Below are 20,324 nucleotides of genomic sequence, written 5' to 3'. Positions count from 1 at the left end.
CTGAGGCTTTGAGTGAATTTGTGGGTCGGAAAGTGAGCTTTGAGATGAGGTAAGTCTCTTTCCTAACCTTGTAAGAGAAAATTTACCCCGTAACTGTTTTAAATTACCATTTTCTTCTAATTGTGGGGGGCTACGTATGCACGAGGTGACGAGAGTCCGTGCGTAGATACAAATCATGCTTAAGTCCGGGTGGTTTTAGGGTCCAAATCATAAAATACTTGTATTGTTTGCACTCTACTTGTTAATTTAAGTGCCCAAATTATATTACAACTTGATAAAGGATTCATAAAGACCGAATATCACTTACTTTGGGTTTTGGAAGGTTACTTGACCGTTAATAGAAATTGTGCCTCCTTGTGTATTAGTCTTGTGATAGCTTTTAAATCGAATGTTCATAGAGTATTCTCTCTTCTTGTGGAGCAGGTCGGACGCATCGACAGTATAATAGATGCATCTATGGTTCGTGCCGCTCGACCCCCTGCAGTGTACACATTATTCTGGATCGGGTCGTACGACCTTGGCATAAATCGTACGTGATAAAACTCGGAGTCCAATTACACTTGATATCATTCTTATGACTTCAGAAAATTATAATTTACTTGATGGTCCATAATTGTTGAAGTTAGTATGTGTCAGTGGAGATTTTAAATTGACTTTTAGTTAAAGAATCATTTATTTACTGTTTGTTAATGTGTTATTATTATTAATATTATTGATGTAATCCATGCCGGTTTAGAATTTCCGTATTTTATTTATTGGTACATAGTAAGTGTTGATGTCGACCCCTCGTCACTACTTCTTCGAGGTTAGACTGGATACTTACTGGGTACATGTTGTTTATATACTCGCGCTACACTTCTGCACTAATCGTGTAGAGGCTGTCATTCTGGCGCGCACCCCCATTACCCCGAGGCATAGTGGTGAGCTGCTTTCTGAGTCCGTTTTGCAATGCCCACAGTCTCTCTTTTGTATTTACTTTCTGTCTATCTTATTTCAGAGAGTAGCATAGGTGTTTTGTATATTCTACTAGTCACTCATACACTTGTGACACCGGATCATGAGAACATGCTAGTAGAGACTTTTTATTTCACCGTATCATACTCTTTCATTGGTTCACGCTTTACTTTACTATAATTTTCAACTTCTCATCTACTTAATAAATAAAAATCAACTACTTTGAAATTATTAAAAAGAATAAATACATGGCTAGTCCCCGTTGTCTTACCTAGCGACGACGTTGGGCGCCATCATAGCCTATTGGGGAAATTGGGTCGTGACACAATTATATATTCAAGGGTTTGGCATTTTTGTCCATTTTTGAATTTGAAGCCTCAATTTTGAGCTATTCTGGATGGATTCTTCACGAGTTTGATTTTGGTTAGTGTTCTCTATCCGAAAATAATTACTCCATTTCTTGATTTCATACTTATTTATATCATTAAATCAGTGAATTTAAAGGAATAAAATGTGAAATTTGTAAAATCTTTCAAAAACATAAAATGATGATTTGAAGGGCGAATTGATGTCGAAAACCGATAATTTAGTATGGCTGAACTCGTTATCTGTCATGACCCTAAACTCAAACTCGTCGTGATGGAGCCTATCGATGGTACTAGGCCAGCCGACTCCCACAATATTACAACAATTCATTCAAAGATATCCCAAAAGGCGTCTTGTATAATAGAATTTCATAAAAGAAACAAGGGTTGAACTCAAAAATAGAAATGCGAAATGAAATGCCCCAAACATCGGGGTGTCACTGAGATATGAGCAACTACTACAAACTGGTCCGACAACAACAAGACTAACATAGTCTGGGAAAAATCCAAAATACAACTAATGGGAAGATAAAGAAGAAGAAAATAAGGATGCGATCGCTGGGCAGCTACCTTACTAACTCCAATGATCAGCTACAGGAATATCAACAGCCGCTACCGTGACCAAAAATGCCTGGATATGCACACAAGATGCAGGGAGTAACGTGAATACACCAAATTAGTAAGCAACATAAGTAAATAAAGGCTGAGAAGTAGTGACGAGCTAAATGCAAGTACCGTTCATATCACAAGAATTTAGTAAAATGCGGCATGCTATGCAACCAGAGTTTAAGTCAAATCATCTTGTTTAAATCAAGTTCGAGTAAGACAATCAGAAATATCTTCCAACAGTTCTCAAACAAGGACTCAAAGCAACTATGAGCATGGATGATGAAATCATATACTGCCTCTCGGTCTAACATCACTCAGTCCTCCCAATCACTCCAACCTCACAATCACTCAAGCCTCACAATCACTCATGTCTCACAATCGCTCAGCACTCGGCACTCGTACTCAGTAGGTACATGCGCTCACTGGGGTGTTCAGACTCCGGTGGGGCTCCTACAGCCCAAGTGCAATAATCTACACGAACAAATCACGTGCTATAATATCATATCAGAATTCGCACAGACAACTCATGTGCTAAGGAATAGTACCTCACAAACTGGCCCTCGGCCTCACTCAATCATAAAACTCTCCAGTCTCTCGGGCTCTCAGAAAATCAAAGAAATTCGCCCAAACAACGTTAACATGATGCAACAAATCGAATAACAGGGACTGAGCTATGATGTAAGAATGCATGAACATGATTGAGTATGGGATATCAACTAAAGCAGAGAGAGGACAGCAAGAAACGGCCTCTAAGGGTCCAAACAATACTGGCATAAGGCCTAGACATGGTATCTAGCATGATTTACAGTAAATCTTTCTAAAGCACATAAAGAGCATATAGCTACAACAGGTTGTTCCACTTTACAGTTGTTACGGGACGGACTAAGTCACAAATCCCCAATGGTGCCTGCCCACACGCCCGTCACCTAGCATGTGCGTCACCTCCAAATAGTCACATGACACAAAAATCCAGGGTTTCATACCCTCAGTACTAGATTTACAACCGTTACTTACCTCAATCCGAGCAAATCTCTACTCTGCAATGCCCTTTCCTCTCGAATCGGCCTCCGAGCGTCCCGCATCTAGCCACAAGCAGTAAAATACCATTAATATATGTTAAAGGAATCAATTCCACAACAAAACTACTAAATTAGACTCAAAACCCGAAATCGACTCAAATCCAAACCCTGGGCTCGCGTCTCAAAATCTAACAAAAGTCGCAAAACCCGAAAGCCCATTCACTCACGAGTCTAACCATACGAAATTCATCAAAATCCGACATCATTTGGTCCCTCAAATCCTCAAATTACACTCTCCAAAATCCCAAGCCCTAACCCCCAATTTTCACTTCAAAACTCCTCTAATTAGATGAGAAATCAACGGGAAAACACCATAGCTAGGATTATTAGAGCTCAAGCAACTTACCTCTGTGAAAACCCTTGAATCCCCTTCAAACAATCACCCCAAAAGCTCCAAAGTCCGAGTTAAAAATGGTAGAAATGAGCAAAAATCACGAAGTCCTCAATTTATACATTCTGCTGAGTGAAACCGCACCTGTGGCCCCTTTTTTCACTTTTGCAACGCCGCACTTGCGGAATTTCCATCTCAGGTGCGGAACTCACTTAAGATCCCAGGTTCCGCATCTGCGGCCAAATCTCGCACCTGCAAAAGCGCACTTGCACATCTTTCTCCACTTTTGCGGGCCAACCAAATTCCTCCTCTCCGCATATGCGATCTCCCGCTCACTTCTGCGGGCTCGCACCTGCGATGAGACATCCGCAGGTGCGATTATGACAACTGAGTTCAACTTCAGCAATTCCTCCAATTTCTAAACTTGTTCCGTTAATCACCCGAATTCACCCCGAGGCCCTCGGGACCTCAACCAAACATACCAACATATCCCACAACATCATACGAACTTAGACAAATCATCAAATCACTCAAAACAACATCAAAATACCAAATTACACTCGGATTCAAGCCTAAGAACTTCTAAACTTCTGAATTCCACAAACGATGCCGAAACCCGCTAAACCACGTCCGAATGACCTCAAATTTTACGCACAAGTCAAAACTAACACCAAAAATCTATTCCAACTTTCAGAATTCCATTCCAACCCCGATATCAAAATTTCCACTATCGACCAAAATCGCCAAAATTCTAACTTTTGCCAATTCAAGCCTAATTATACCGCGGGCCTCCAAATCTCATTCCGAATGCGCTCCCAAGTCCAAAATCACCTAACGGAGCTAACGGAACCATAAAAATTGAAATCTAAGGCCGTTTACACATAAGTCAACGTCCGGTTGACTTTTTCAACTTTAGCTTCTACTTTAGAGACTAAGTATCTCAACTCACTCTTAAACCACTCCGGACCCGAACTAACTAACCCGGTATAATACAATATAGTCGAGTAACACAAAAAGAAATAGAAATGGGGGAAATAGGGCTATAATTCTTGAAGCGACCGGACGGGTCGTTATATTACCGAATGGGTGTTCGAATTTTATAATTTTGGTCGAGTTACGAGACGCGGACCTGGGGTTGACTTTTTTGTTTTAATTAAAGATTGAAGCTCTATTATCTGAAATGATCTTCTATGAGTTTTATTTATGATATTAAGTTGTTTTGTCTAGATTTGAGTCATCCAAAGATTTGTTTCACACGAGGAGGTCATTTTAAAGTATCAATCTAGCTTCTTTGAGGTAAGTATCTTGCCTAACTTTGTGTGGGGGAACTACCCCTTGGGATTCGAGCCATTTGTGCTAATCGTGTCATGTGAAGGCCGGGTATGGGAGATGACGAGTATGTGCTCGGGCTTATTTGTGAAAATTTGACCGTTTAGGGCTCTTAGGTTCTTGTGTCCATTAAATATGAAGTTGTTTTGTCATGTTAGATTCCCCATTTACTAAATTCACCCTTATGTGTCTTATTTGGAATTAATTGCTTCATGTTTTACCGGTATTGCTGATTAAACTCTTATGTGCCTTAACTGAAATTGTTGCCTCTTTTATTGACATGATATCCTTTCCGTAATGGTTTATCCTTGATTGAAGTTATTATTATCTTTTTCATAATTTGCTTATCCTTAATTGAATTTGTTGTATCTCTTTCGTAATTGCTCAATCCTAAATGAAGTTTTGTTATCCCTTATCATTGCTGACTTATCCTTTTTTGGAATTATTGATTTATGTTATCCCTCTTATCGTTAGATTGTAATTTTGTGAAATCATTGCTGTACATTATTTCTTCTTTGTTGAGCTATTCTTGTTGAAATCATTATTTCATGTTGTGTCTTTCATTGTGAGCTTATGCTTCCGTTTCTTTATGTTTTGAAGTTCCTGTTATATTTTGGCATACGTGTTATTGTTGAGATAATTGTTGTGTCATTTGCATGAGGTTTCTATCGTGCCGATGTTATGTTGTTTGCACGAGGTTTCTGCCATGCCGTTGTTATTATATTTGTACGAGGTTTCTGCCGTGTTATTGTTATTGTGTTGCACGAGGTTTCTATCGTGCTGTTGTTATTATTGATACGCATGCGGTGGTATAAGGTCTGGGTGTTGAAACGCATGCGGTGAGATAAGGTGGGCTTGAAACACGTGGCTAGTAGGGGAACTACTAGAAGCCAGACGGTGTGATAAGGTGGGCTAAGACGTGGGATGCTATTTTGGGAAAACTAATTTTCAAAAACTAAATATAAAGGCTCCCGCGGTGATATAAGGAAAGTTTGTGATTCATTTTATGATTTGAGACTACAAGGTAGTACCTCGGTAGGGCTCTTGTTGTCATTTTCCCATTCTTTTATACTTGTCTTTGATTGTTGTCTCCTTAGCATACTATTAATTATCTTCCTCCGTGTTGCACTATTTTCTTAGTTCTATGTAGCTAATCTTATTGTGCTAGTTGTTGCTTCAAACTTCATTGCTGCCTTTATTATACTGTAGATTGCGTGGTGATCATTTTTTATGTTCCATTCATTGCCTCTGCTCTTATTTGTTGAGTTGAATTGTGGTAGATTACTTTTACAAGAATACACGTAGTTAAATCACCCATATCGATTTTAGAAGATGAATCCTGACGTCATTGACCATTATACGTACTCTTGTCTACTTGCCTTCTGTGTGAGGATTGTCTATTGGCACGTGAGTCGTCCGTGCGGTTATGAGTTGTAATGAGGGAACAAGATGCCAAGTGATTAGGGTTCATGAATTGGGACCCGTGAGCTGTGATTATGAGGTTCGGTACCTCGTGAAAATGCTTGAATAGATCTGGTGTGAAAGCGGTTATTCTTATTGAGTTGTTGTTGGTTTTTCTCTATTTGGTTTTACCGGACATAGACTGTGATTATCTTACTCTACAACATTATTACCTAATTGCTTCCTGTTAAATATTGATGTTAACAGTGTATCGTTGCAAGTATTGTTTTGTATTCCTTATCCTGCTTAGCTTTATATTAATATTGTTTCTTTGTTAGTTCACCTTCACACTTGTTCAGGTTGTTTAGTCTGATAGGTATCTTGACTGTCCCTTGTCACTACTCCCCCGAGGTTAGTCTTGATACTTACTAGGTACCACTGTGGTGTACTCATACTATGCTTCTGTATATTTGTGTACAGACCTAGGTGCCTCGGATATTATTGATTATTAGCTAGTTGGTTGAGCATTACTGTGGAGATTCAAGGTAAACCTGTCGTCGCGTTCGCAGGCCTCGGAATCACCTTCTGATATTGTACTTGTACTGTTTATTCCTTTTCCGAATAGTTATATTTAGAAATTTTTCTAGTAAACTCAGTAGAGTTTATGATTTGGACTAACAGTTTTGGGATGTTATTACATGTTGCAAAGGTGAGTTTATTTAGAAATATCCGGTTTCTGTTTAATAAGTCTGTAGGTTAATTTCTGTTAATTTATTCAATAAGTGTTAGGCTTACCTAGTTGTAGAGACTAGGTGCCGTCACGACATCCTACGGAGGGAAACTGGGGTCATGACAGTCTTCGACCCATCTAGTTGGATCTGTCAGTGCCTTCTTCTTCCTGATGTGAGTTTCCATGAAGATTTCATCATGAGTCATCTTGCTTCCATATTTGTTTTCCTACAAATATAATAAAATATATTAATTAAATTAAAATATATAAATATAGTTCGATAAAAATAAATTTAAATATTTTAAGGAGTTACCAGTAGTCTTCTCGCAGTCCCCATGCTCCTTGCACCCACACTGTGCAAGGAGCTACCCTTCTCAAATGCCCGAGTCTTCTTTCCCTATTCACTCTTTTTCTCGAATTTCTCAGTGGCCCACTGTTTCAGCAGATCCTCCCATAAATGTGGTAGAACGCATGAAGGCTTCTTGTTCTTCTTCCGAGCAGAACAGAAGGAATCAGATAGTCTCTTACGGCATTTGAACTCAAAATTTGCAAGAATGACACTGTTATGCCGGTCTTCCCAGGCACACTTAATCTACAAATGAAGTGTGTAACATTAGATAAAAATATTATTAATATAATACTTAAATAGATAAGAATTGTATTAAAACCTTAAATTGGTTGAAAATTTACTCCACGGGCTCTGGTGAAAAATCACTCCAAGTCGCATAGGGTGCATCATACAACTGGCCAAGAGCTTCAGTGATTATCTTTGTAGTATGATGACTAGGTATGAACCTGCAACATAGCAATTATATTAAATAAATAAGACTAGCTATTATGATTCAGCAAAAATAAAGAAGTAATAAATAAATCTTACCCATCTGATTTGATACTTAATAGTCTAAGCGCAACAGACAATTGAGAGTGCACACTCTCTTCACATAGTGGACGACTAGCGGCCTCTAACTGTTCATAAAAATATTTTGCCTCTTCGTTAGGAGCTTGTTCAACACTTTCATGGGGTTCAAACTCGAAGTGCATCCCAAAAGCATCCGCAACCATTTTATGGTATCTAGGATGTTGAACGTTATTCCCAACCGACCTACTACTTTCACCAATAACTATGTTATAAAATACACTATCATCTGATATGTCCCTTTACTATGATAAATTATTTAAATTTATCCCCCGTTATACTATCGGACCATAAAATTTCTTACCGTCTTACTCTTCGCACATATTTATCCTTAAGTGGACGGAGGGGACACCTAGCACTCATCCATGCCTTTTTTAACATCTGATATCATTAGACTCGACCTGATCGATATTATCCGATACCCAAATCAATTAACCCGTAAAATATAACTCAAAAGAAACCCCAACCCTAAGTTATACTCCTACAGTCATTTCCATCAAACCCTATTTGCTCTAAGCTCCATTGAGACTGCCGATTTCAACAAAATTTATCATTAATTCTTTTTCTGCTGGTGATGAAGCTAATGAAAGAAAATGGAAACTTTCCTCACAAACAAAAACAGAGAGCCCCACTAAAGAAACTGATGCAAATAAAGTTGTACGAAATGGCACAGTTGCAGTGGCTTGAATCTTCAATCCTGTGATTTATCAATTAAATCATGAATGAGGAGGCTACAAGTCAAAAATATTAAATAAAAAGAAAGAAAACAGTTTCTGTTGTTGCAAGTAGTTTCCAAATATGGAGGAATTTTGACACTGTTCTATGAAGTTTTGAGTAAAAACATCTTTTGTAAAGATATGATGGGAATCACGAAGAAGATGAGAGTGAATCCCATCAAACAATCCTGTTGAATCTTTTTTTTTTCTTTTTTTCTTTTTTTCTTTTTGCGGTTTCTAATATTTCCTTTTGTAAAATATTTGGGGTATGTAAATTAAATGGACGTCCATATATGGAATCTGAGATCTCTAATCTTTGTAATCTTCATCTTCTATCTTTCTTTTACGATGTTGATAATTTGCTTTAGAAGTATTATTACTTAGATAACATATAGAACACGAGTACTTCATCCCCAGCAAAGGTAGATGTTAAACGATTAATCATTTTTTGAGTTATATTTTACGGGTTAATTGGTTTGGTATTGGATAATATGGATCGGGTCCGAGTCTAATAATACCATATGTAAAAAAGGCACGGATGAGTGCCACGTGTCCCCTTAGTCCGCTTAAGGATAAATGTATGCGTATAGTAAGATGCTAAGGAGTTTTATGGTCCGATAATATAACGGAGGACATTTATCATAGTAGAGAGATATATCAGACCCTTTTCCGTTATGAAATACACCATCACTACCATCAATCTCTCCATGATTAGTCCACACAAAATAATTATCCATAAATCCCCTTTTATAAAGATGAGTCTTAACATCCTTCGATCCCAACAAAAGCAAACACTTGCACTGCACGCAAGGACACCTAATCATCCCTCCAAAATAAAATGGTTCAAGTGACATTGCTTGCTTAATAAATTCATTAACCCCTTGTATAAATTTCTCCCTCAAAAATCGACGATTAGGATAATTCCTAGTATACATCGAACTACGATATTCCATCTACACAAAGAACAAATAAATTGAATGTTATATTAATAAATTATTCTAACCCTATCATTAATCATAATTAGACTCGCTAGAACAATGAATTAGTTAAGTTATTCAATTAGACTAATTCAATTAGACTAACCCAATTAGACTAATTGATATTGTCGTTATAAATTTATTTATACCTTAAATTAATTTATATATTAAATAATTTAAATGCATTAATTTGAGTTCTATTAAGAACCATAAGTTCATAATTTAAGGTAATTCATAATTTATACCTTAAGTTCATAATTTATACATTAAATTAATTTATACGTTAAATAATTTAAATGCATTAATTTGAGTTCTATTAAGAACTATAAGTTCATAATGTATACCTTAAGTTCATAATTTATACCTTAAGTTCATATTTTATACCATAAGTTCATAATTTATACCTTAAATTAATTTATGCATTAAATAATTTAATGCAACAGACTTTATTAAATCATGCCAGGATTTGGCTTATTATAGAGCTTGGGCTAGACCTGCCCCTCCGGAGTCTGCACACCACAGTGAGCGCAGTTGCTATTGATTCATTTGCATTGTGTTAGATCTGCCCCGGATTTATTTGCATTTAGGCTGGATCTGCCCTGTACAGTGCTGAGTGATTGAGTGTGATGAGTGAGAATTGAGACAGTCAGGTTTAGTATTCCGAGAGTGTGAGTACGCGAGACTTTTATTGTGTTGCATCACATACGATATGCATATTGGCATGCAGATATAGAAATGTCGTATTCCTCATATCATTCAGACTTGACATATTTTATCTGTTCGGAGTTTCATTGTTAAACCTGGTAGCACGCCTAAGTTCTTGTACCGTTACCTGTATATTATGAATTTTTGAGATATTACTGTCATATTTTTCGTAAATTTTCGTACTTTTAATTCCGTATATGGGCTGTAATGTTCGAGCCCGTCACTACTTTCAGTCCAAAGGTTAGATTTGTGACTTATTGAGTTGGTTGTACTCACGCTACTCCCTCCACTTCGTGTGCAGATCCAGGTATTTTCGGTCATGATGGTTGCTGATTCTCAGAGTTTTCAGTCATTCGGAGATTATCGAGGTAGCTGCCTTGGCGTCCGCAGACCTTGACTCTCCTCCACTACCCCTCAGTTTACTTATTAAGTTTCTGTTTTTCTTAGAAAATATATCAGACTTAGTATTGTATAGATGCTCATATACTCAGTGACACCCTGGTTTTGGGAAACTTCTATATCGAGTTGTGACGGTTTTATCCAATTTTTATGAGATTTTTGCTTATCTACACCTGTTTTAGCATATTTTAAATTTGAAAGTGTTGGTATATTTAAGTTGTCGGCTTTCCTAGTATCATGATAAGCGTCATCACGACAGGTTGAGTTTCATGTCGTAACATGTATGCCATGATTGCTCTAATCCATATAAGGATTTGTTGAAACTTTATTTAATATATTTCTTGGGAACCTTAATATGCTTCAGAACAGTTTAAATCCTACAATAATTTTTATATGCGCATATCAAATTTTCAGGTATTTCTAGACTAAAATCTGAAAGCAACTACATCCACCACAAGAAAACATGTTTTCATGTAACTAATGCCATGATATTTACAAAAAATCTTGTGTCACCCCACTACTTTATACTTTCAGGTGTTAGGACTATCAGACCAAAACTTCACCTTTTCCAAGTGAAGTCAATCTTGATTGCATATTTTTCATTGACCAATCATTTATCTGTCATATTATATGACAGATTTGAACTTAAGTTCCTCATCAATATTAATAAAATTGAGCACTATATTATATTAATAATATCGTCGACATTCATTTTGCACCGGTTCCATCATCACTCAATAAAGACATAACTTATCGAGCTCTCATTATTTTCAAGTACCTGAGCCTCTCCCATGCGGTCTTATAAAGTGTTATGTCATGGTGCTCTTATAAAGCACTTGCCTGCTTCTAATGACCATCTTGAACATTTGCTCCTCTACTTCTTCAAAAAGTTTTATCTTTAGAACCAATTAGTCTATTACGCATCATGTGTGCCATAAACTTTGTCCATCATGGACGTTATTCTATTTGGAGCATTAGCAGCTGAAATATGACATTTAGCTGGGTCGGCAAATGTGCCTGACAATATTTTACAAATGAATTATCACTTCAACTTCAAATTTATATTTTCTTGTACGAGGATCTAGATATATTCATAATAATTCATTCCACGTATCACTTTTTCAGTGCCCATTTTCTCCCTCTAATGTTGCGATCACAACACATTTCTCAACTTTTTTTGGGAACCCATCTTTGTGCATTGTGGTGGCATAATTAAATCATATAGTACATCCATATTTCTAGATAAAAATTATTTGATTTCTGACCCTGAACTAATTGTGATAGGGAGAATTTATCATAACTTGGCTAGATGCGTACAAGTGCTGTTATATATTAAATAATACATCTCATACCAAATTTTTATTTGGGAGTTTTGTTCTCATAACCAATGGTTTAACTATAATTGGAGGCATACAATTTCTGCTAAATCAACTTGGATTTAAACCAGCATTATCAAGATAAATCATCATAATTTATAATCTGGAATTGGGCTGTAACAATTTTAGCAAGCAACCTAGCAAACGTCAAACTGCAAGTTGATAACAAATACACATGTGACCGTGCAATAGATGCATCTATTAAAATCATATAATAGCAAATAGTCCACATGGCAGGTGACTGGGCCCATAAATATATCACCTTTTATTCGTTACAGAAATTAAGAGATTCAATCCCAACCTTATCTAGTATATCATGAGAATAAGTAGCATAAGAGAATTCTTGAATAATCTTCTATTTCTTCAATATATGTCAATGTGAATTCTCAATCAATATTTTGCATCATAATTGAACCGGGATGGCCAACCGGTCATGCCAGCTAATATATTTGAAACTCAAAAAGTTTCTTTTGAGACTTACTACAATATCTATATCATGAACAATTTCATTAATCCGGATAGTAACAAATTAGCTCTTCCGGAGTTCTTAATTGATTTTGCACTACAAGACTTTTTTCTCACCATCCATATGGTGAATGTCTCCTTCACGGAGAAAATCATATCATATTAATTTTCATGGTCAAAATCATCATAAGAAAAATTATTTCTTGCTTTATTTTTGCCTTTAATAACTTTTTAAGCATGACAAAATATTTTTTGGCGTACCACATGTACGCGACCAATGACATATTCATATAACCACATAATAATGTTCATTATCTTTCTTTCTCTTAAACCTCCTGTAGAGGTAAGTTGTTGTATTTATTCAACCATGCATAAACACATGCTTATGCATATATATATATATATATATATATATATATATATATATATATATATATATATATTCCACATTCACTTTCAGGAATGAGTCCGCATTTACAATGCTCATCACAAGTCACATTTTTAAGGAATAGACCATAATCATCTGAACGTGCCTCATATTTACATACCACATTAATGCAAATATTTCCTTCACTTTATGAAGGATTATTTTTGAGAAATCTTATTATTCTCCATTTTATAATTATCATAATGATGACTATTATTATTTTAGTTTTTGGCACGCCCGCATTCATTGGTCAACCACTTATCTTTATTTAAACTTATTATGCACCGCTATCACATTCACTTCAACAATGGAGCAAATCAAGTGGGACAAGTTTCATGCCTTTTCATGAAAAATATATTATTTTTCTTTAGTCATATTTATATCATCAATATGGTGCATTGTGACCTAAAACCAATGTCTTACCCATATAAAGGCATATTAGGCCATAATGAGTTGGGACTCAAATCCAACTCTTATCATCATAGTGCGTCAGTGAATCCTAATATCTTGCCCTCATGGTGCGTTGGGACTTAAACTCATCGTCTTACCCTCAATAAATATCATCACCGTATTCAGTCATCATAAAACTTTTAAGTATTATCCCTTTTAATTGTTATAAGTATATAAACTCGTCTAGTGATAAATAAAACTTAAGTATTTGCATCACTTTATCACATATTTAATTTGATGCAACATTTGAACTATATTATCAGAAGAGAAAGCCAATTAGTGGGTATCCATGCAATCTAATCTCATATCTCAATCAAGATGTTAAAGCACATCAAATAATTAACCTCGATAGAGGATATGTGCATCTAATTAATTAATATAGATCATAATATAATTGACATTATTTTTCATGTACCTAAAGCAAAAGATTAGCGTAATACATTTCCTTTACCAAAATAGAAAATTAAGTGTAAAGTTTTTCACTCACAAAAGTTTTTCTTTCTCAAAGAAGCAATAGAATCATATCACAAAGCCAAACAAAATCGAAAAGTAAAATCCCAACATAGTGTTACGAACAAATTAAAATCCTAGAAGTCATATGGCTACTCCTCCGATGGTCATGTGACATAAGTATTATGAGTGAGAAATCACCTTTTTCAGATTAACAGTATTTAGCTCTAACATGCTTGAAATTTAATTTCATGAGAACTCTTAGATATAGTAATTATTACCTTCCTAATATACATGTCTAACTTTTATAGTAATTATGTTATAACTTATAGAACCACTAAAATGTTATTTAATGGACTAAATATTAGCATCTAATGGTCCTACCTTATTTCATCCACATCAAACTAATATATAACTCCTGCAATTCATGATAGTAAGTACACCAGTCGAAAGGAATAAATTACATAAAATTTTGAAGAATTTAAGAGTAAGTGAGCAAGCCAATAGTTTATTTTTATTTTAATACATTAGTATATCTTCCGGTTTAAGCTATGATTGACCTCAAATGCATACCTCGGATTGCACTATGAATTTACAATATTACCTTTTCATTTTCGTGGCTAGATATAGAAAGACCATACGAAAATTGTGTTGCAGCGCTTCAACTTGTATGCCGAATTTTGTGGCTTACTTTGAAGTTAAAAAAGACCAAAACATTGTTGAAAAACATAACGTGACTAAAATGGACAATATACGCAAACTGATCAACATGGCATATGAAATGCCGAAGGTATATAATGGCTCAACAATCAGCCTATATCAATGATTCTGGATAGTCCACTTTCCGTAGTTCCTCCATAAACTTAATTATCTCTGCTCCTTTAGGGGATGATATAAATGAAATATTAGAGACTCATGCTGATAACGTTTTAAGAAACTTAGCTCAAAACAATAATATAAAACAAGAAAATAGACAAAAATGTAGGAGAAAAAGATGAGAGGTTCTTATTTCTTCCATATATTCAAGTGTGTACAATATCACTTCTCATCCTTTATTTCTTCCATTACATAGAAGTATACAAAAGAATGTCATAAACATGACATTAAACATTTGAGATCATGGAGGAAGATCATATGGAGATTATGGAGATATGGGAGTTACAACCATAAATCCGTAAGTATTGGAGTAGTGGGACTTATGGAGATAATGGAGAAGAGTAGTGAGTATTACTCATTTATGAGTTATTCGAAATCCACCATTAGATAATTATTTATAACAGTGTGACTTTTTAAATTTGTTTTTATATCTCTGTATTGGTAATGTACCATAAATTCAACTTGTACTATATTGATAGAATATATATTGATATATATTTTTCGTATCGCCCTATCGGCCTTCTGGATAGCTGTTATACTGTTGTTACAGCCTTGTTGGCCTAGTTTATATATATATATCGTGTTGGGCTCTTCTACCTGCAGGTTATTATATTTCGGATCATATCTCATGGTTGGTTCGCTCGGGCCTTCGGGCATCAGGTGCCAGCCACACCTCACAAGGTTGGAGTGTGACACTTTTATTGCTATATTATTTCTATGAAGGGTTTATTCCCAACAATTCCGTGCATACATCTCTATCTTGAGTTTGAAAAACAAAGATGCAATCTAAGCACATGCATGTGATAATATTGTGTAGTTATATTTTGATTGCATTCATTATCTTCACTACAAGAGGAACCTCTAAATTTTTTAGCATTCTGTCAAATGTTGTTCTGGCCTGACATGTATTTCTTACATGATTTTATTTCGAATTAATACCTTTTCAATAAAAGAATGTTTGACACATATTAGCTTCTTAAAGAAAAATGTTGATTTAATTTTATAGTTCAATTTTATCTTTCTATAATTTAAGAAGTACTTCACTAGCAGGTTGTAAAAATATAATCTCATGTAAAATACTTCAGTGCACAATTTAATAATGGATACTAACTCACTCATATGCTCTTAATGTGAAGATCTTTTCTCACTTTCTGGCTTTCTGCTTATTATTCTTAGTCCTTTGATATGTCACCTTTGTTTCTGTTCTTGAGCAAGGTTTATCGGAAAGGTTTGCGTATACATTACCTTTTTAGATCCCACTTGTGAGATTTTACTGGATTTGTTATTGTTATTATTATTTTAACCAATATCGATAGTCATTAATCATTTCGTTCGATAAATGCTCAAAATTAAGTTAGGCTATTGTAACGACCCGACTTGTCGTTTTAAGAATTTACGTTCCGTTCGGTGGCTTAAGGTCTCAAGCAACTTTGAAATGTGTATTATGACTTGCGAAGGTGGTCAAGTTTGGTTTTCGAATGATTCATGATTTAATTGAAAGAACAATTCTTGTTTTGGAAGCTTAAATTGAAATAATTGATCGGATGGTGAATTATGTATAAACAACCCCGAAATAGAGTTTTGATAATTCCAATAGCTCCGTATGGTGATTTTGGACTTAAGAGTGTGTCCGAAAACTTTTTTGGAAGTCCGTAGTGAAATTTTGCTTGAAATGGCGAAAGTTGAATTTTTGGGAAGTTTGACTGGTGAGTTGACTTTTTGATATCGAAGTTGGAATCTAGTTCTGAAATTTTTTCTAGATCCGTTATGTCATTTATCACTTGTGTGCAAAATTTGAGGTCAATCGAAATTGATTTGATAGGTTTCGGCATCAAATGTAGAAGTTGAAAATTCTTAAGTTCATTAAGCTTGAATCGGGGTATGATTCATGGTTTTAGCGTTGTTTTATGTGATTTGAGGTTTCACCTAAGTTTGTATGATGTTTTAGGACTTGTTGGTGTATTGAGGTTGAGGTCCCGAGGGCCTCGGATGAGTTTCGGAGTAGTTTCGGATTATTTTTAACTGCTGATTTGTTTACAACAATGCGCGAAATTTCTGATGCGCAGAGCTGACTTTGGAAGCTTATATATCGAAGTCTATAAGGAATCTAAAAATTATTAAAACATGAAAGTTGTAGCCGTTTGATTCTAGTTTCTAGAATAATAAACCATTCATCGTTTGGATATTTGTACAAAACGTTATGATCGATTGAATGAAGCTAGAACTGCAAATTTTGGCTACAACAGTGTGCATCGCTAGAAATTTCTACTACAGAGGGCTGACTTTGGGAGCTTATATCTCGCAATCTATAAGGAGTTGGGCGATGAGCAAAACATGAAAGTTGTAACCTTTGTATCTAGTTTACAGAAATTTAAACCATTTGGCAGTTGGAGTTGAGTACAAGAAGTTATGGTTGATACACTACAGGCTGTCAGGGAAGAGTTTTGGAAGAGTTTGATATTTTCAGCATAAGCATGTAATGATCCAAAGGTCCATTTTTAGTTCTAGAGATCTAAATTTGATTTCGAGACTTATGGAATTTTGATAATGAATTATAGGAGTGATCTAAAAAGTTTGGTCTAATTTCATCAAGTCACGATTGGGGTTTTAGCGCGAAACATGAGTTAATTATTTAACGAGCGAAATTGATATCATATTGAGAAAATGAGCTCCGAGTTGAGTTTCGATTGAACGACTAGGTTTGTGTTATTATTTGTGACTCATAGGAACAAGAATCGTCGAATTCCGAGTTCGTATGATGGAGTTAGAGCCCTTTTAGTGAAAAAATTACTACTGGTGCAAGCAAGTTCTGGTGTGGACTTTTAGTAACGAAAAATGGACTTCTAGTGATGGAAAATGGACTATTAGTGATGGATGGGCAGAAACTTAAGGATCAAAAATGGCCATTTCCTTCATTTTATTTTTAGATTTTTGGAGCACGGTTCTTGGGCGATTTTGAGGATTTCTTCCCGACTTCGACTTGGGTAAGTGTCCTATATCTAAAATTGATTATATTTCATAAATCCATGGTTATATTCATCATTTATTTCGGATTTAAATGGAGGAAATCAAGATTTTTGCAAAACTTTTCAACAACGAAAATTTTAGATTTGGAGGTCGAGTTGTTATCGGAATTTGATAAAATTGGTATGGGTGGACTCGTAATTGAATGGGTTGTCGGAATTTGTGAGTTTCGTCGGATTTTGTTGGAAAATTAGTATTTTCATATGAAATTAATTCATATAATTAGTATTGACTGAATTTAATTAATTTGGATAGATTTGAGCTGTCCGGAGGTCAATTTAAGCAAGAAGGTAATTTTGGAATATCGGCCTAACTTCAAAAAAGTAAGTATCTTGCCTAACCTTGAGTGGGAAAAATTACCCTTTAGGCATTGAGTCTTATGTGCCATTTGTGAAATGTGAAAAGCCGTGTACGCGAAGTAACGAGTACGTACTCGGGCTTATATGTACAATTTTTATTGGGTTAAAGTCTTAGGCATTATTATGTAGTAAATTGGATAATTGTTGGCATTTATTAAATCATCTGTTTGCCGTGCCTAAATCCTTGTTTGTTGAATTTATTTTTATATGATAATTTTATGTGATTGTTACTTGAATATTTATGTAAATTATGTGAGTTTGTTGATTTGATATTTCCTGGAAATAATTATATCATGGATTTTTCATCTGTAAATAATTAATGAACTAAGCTTAAACTGAGTTGTTAATATAATTATCAAGAATTTGAATTAATGAAGGTGTTGCCCTATACTGAGTATTTTCTATCTCTGTTGATTGTTTTTGAGGTTTTATATACGTTGTGTGGAGCCTTGGGGCTATTTTTGAGAAATTTATTGGTTTTACTATATCATTGAAATTAGTTGTGGTTGTTGGACAAATTATGATATGAATTGATTGCGTTGGGTTGTCGTGATAATATTCCGTATAAATTGTTGTATGATTTGAGTTATTATTATGAGGATATAAGGGTGGCATTACACTATTGATATTATGTGGGTATAAGGGTAGCATTTCACTATAATTATGTGTGTTGGGATATTGTCTGGGCGGAGTGATAAGGGTGGCTATTATATGGAGCGATAAGGGTGGCTATAGGAGCGATAAGGGTGACTATTGATATTGTGAGGGCGGAGGGATAAGGAAGGCTATTATAGGAGTGATAAAGGTGGCTATTGTCAGGGATGATATGTGATGATGTGGAGTTATTGCGTTGGTAATTTTTATGTGATGTTGTGATTTTCCTTATGTTTATTTTTATATCTTGTGCAATTTGTCTTGTTGTTTCGGTAAACTTGATAATAGTCTGATCTATGTTGAAATTGGGAGCATGTGGCTATTGCCAGGCGGATTATGAAATGAAATGTGGGCACGAGATGCCGTGAGTAAATAATGATGATATTGGCACGTGAATTGTCCGTGCAGTTGTGATATGAAATGTGGGCACGAGGTGCCGTGAGTAAATGATGATGATATTGGCACGTGAGTTGTCCGTGCGGTTGTGATAGAGAAATTGGTACGAGGTGCAGTGGAAATAAGAAAGTGGGCTGAGACCCGTATTTTATGATTTTGAAATGAGGTGTCACACGGTGACTTTTATTCGAAAGATATTTATTTGAAAGAATTATATTTGAAAGATATTTATTTTAAGGGAGTATATTCGAAATATATTTATTAAAAAGTATTATATCCTTAAGATTATTATTTGAAAAACATATAAGCGAAAGATTTATATTTGAAGGACTTGATTAATTGGTTGTACTTGTATTCATTATTTGTTGAGCAATATTTATGGTGTTCTTGTTGCCTTACTGTGTATATCACTGGTTGATTATTATTGTCATCATTGTTATTTGTTTCCATTACTTTTGTATACTGCCATATTGCACAGGTTAGTTGATTAGTAAGTGTCTTGACTGTACCTCGTCACTACTCCACTGAGGTTAGTCTTGATACTTACTGGGTACCGACTGTGGTGTACTCATACTATACTTCTGCACATTTTTATGCAGAGCCAGATATTGGAGATATCGGACTCGGACAGAGTTAAAGTGTGATCGCAAGAACTCAAGGTAGAGCTGCATGGTCGTCACAGTCTCTTGGAGTCTTTCCATTTTATTGTACTGTTAATTATTAATCAAACAGTATTGAATATTCGATCATTGAGATCATTCCATATACGGCGAAGGGCCAAATATACCCCTATACTTTCGAAAATGGTCTAAAAATATCCTTCGTTATACTATTGGGCTATATATACCCTTCCCGTCATACTTTGAAATAAATATACCATTATTTTGGATGGAATGTCACGTGTCAGCACCAGATGAAAGCGACCCATTTCTTTTTTTTTACCCGATCCGTTTTAAAAACCCACCACCCGACCCGTTTTAAAATTCAGTTTTTTTAAAGCATATATTTTGTAAAAACTGAATTTTATTTTTGTAAAAACTGAAAAAAAGAAAAAAAGAAAAAAAAAAGGAATTTGCAAAATATATATTTTTTAAGTCTTTTCAGTTTTTTTAAAGTATTTTTTTGTAAAGACAGGAAAAAAAAATATTTTTTTTAAAATGCTTTAAAAACTGAAAAATATATATTCTGTAAAAACTGGAAAAAAAAATTGCAAAATATATATTTTAAGTCTTTTCAGTTTTTTTAAAGTATTGTTTTTGTAAAAACTGAAAAAAAATATTTTTTTAAAAAACTGGAAAAAAAGACTCTCCTAAAGCAGTGGACTACATATGCATTA

This window comes from Nicotiana tabacum, chromosome 9 (assembly GCF_000715075.1).
Source record: "Nicotiana tabacum cultivar K326 chromosome 9, ASM71507v2, whole genome shotgun sequence".
Lineage (NCBI taxonomy): Eukaryota > Viridiplantae > Streptophyta > Magnoliopsida > Solanales > Solanaceae > Nicotiana > Nicotiana tabacum.
Note: the sequence above shows the minus strand (reverse complement) of the source record.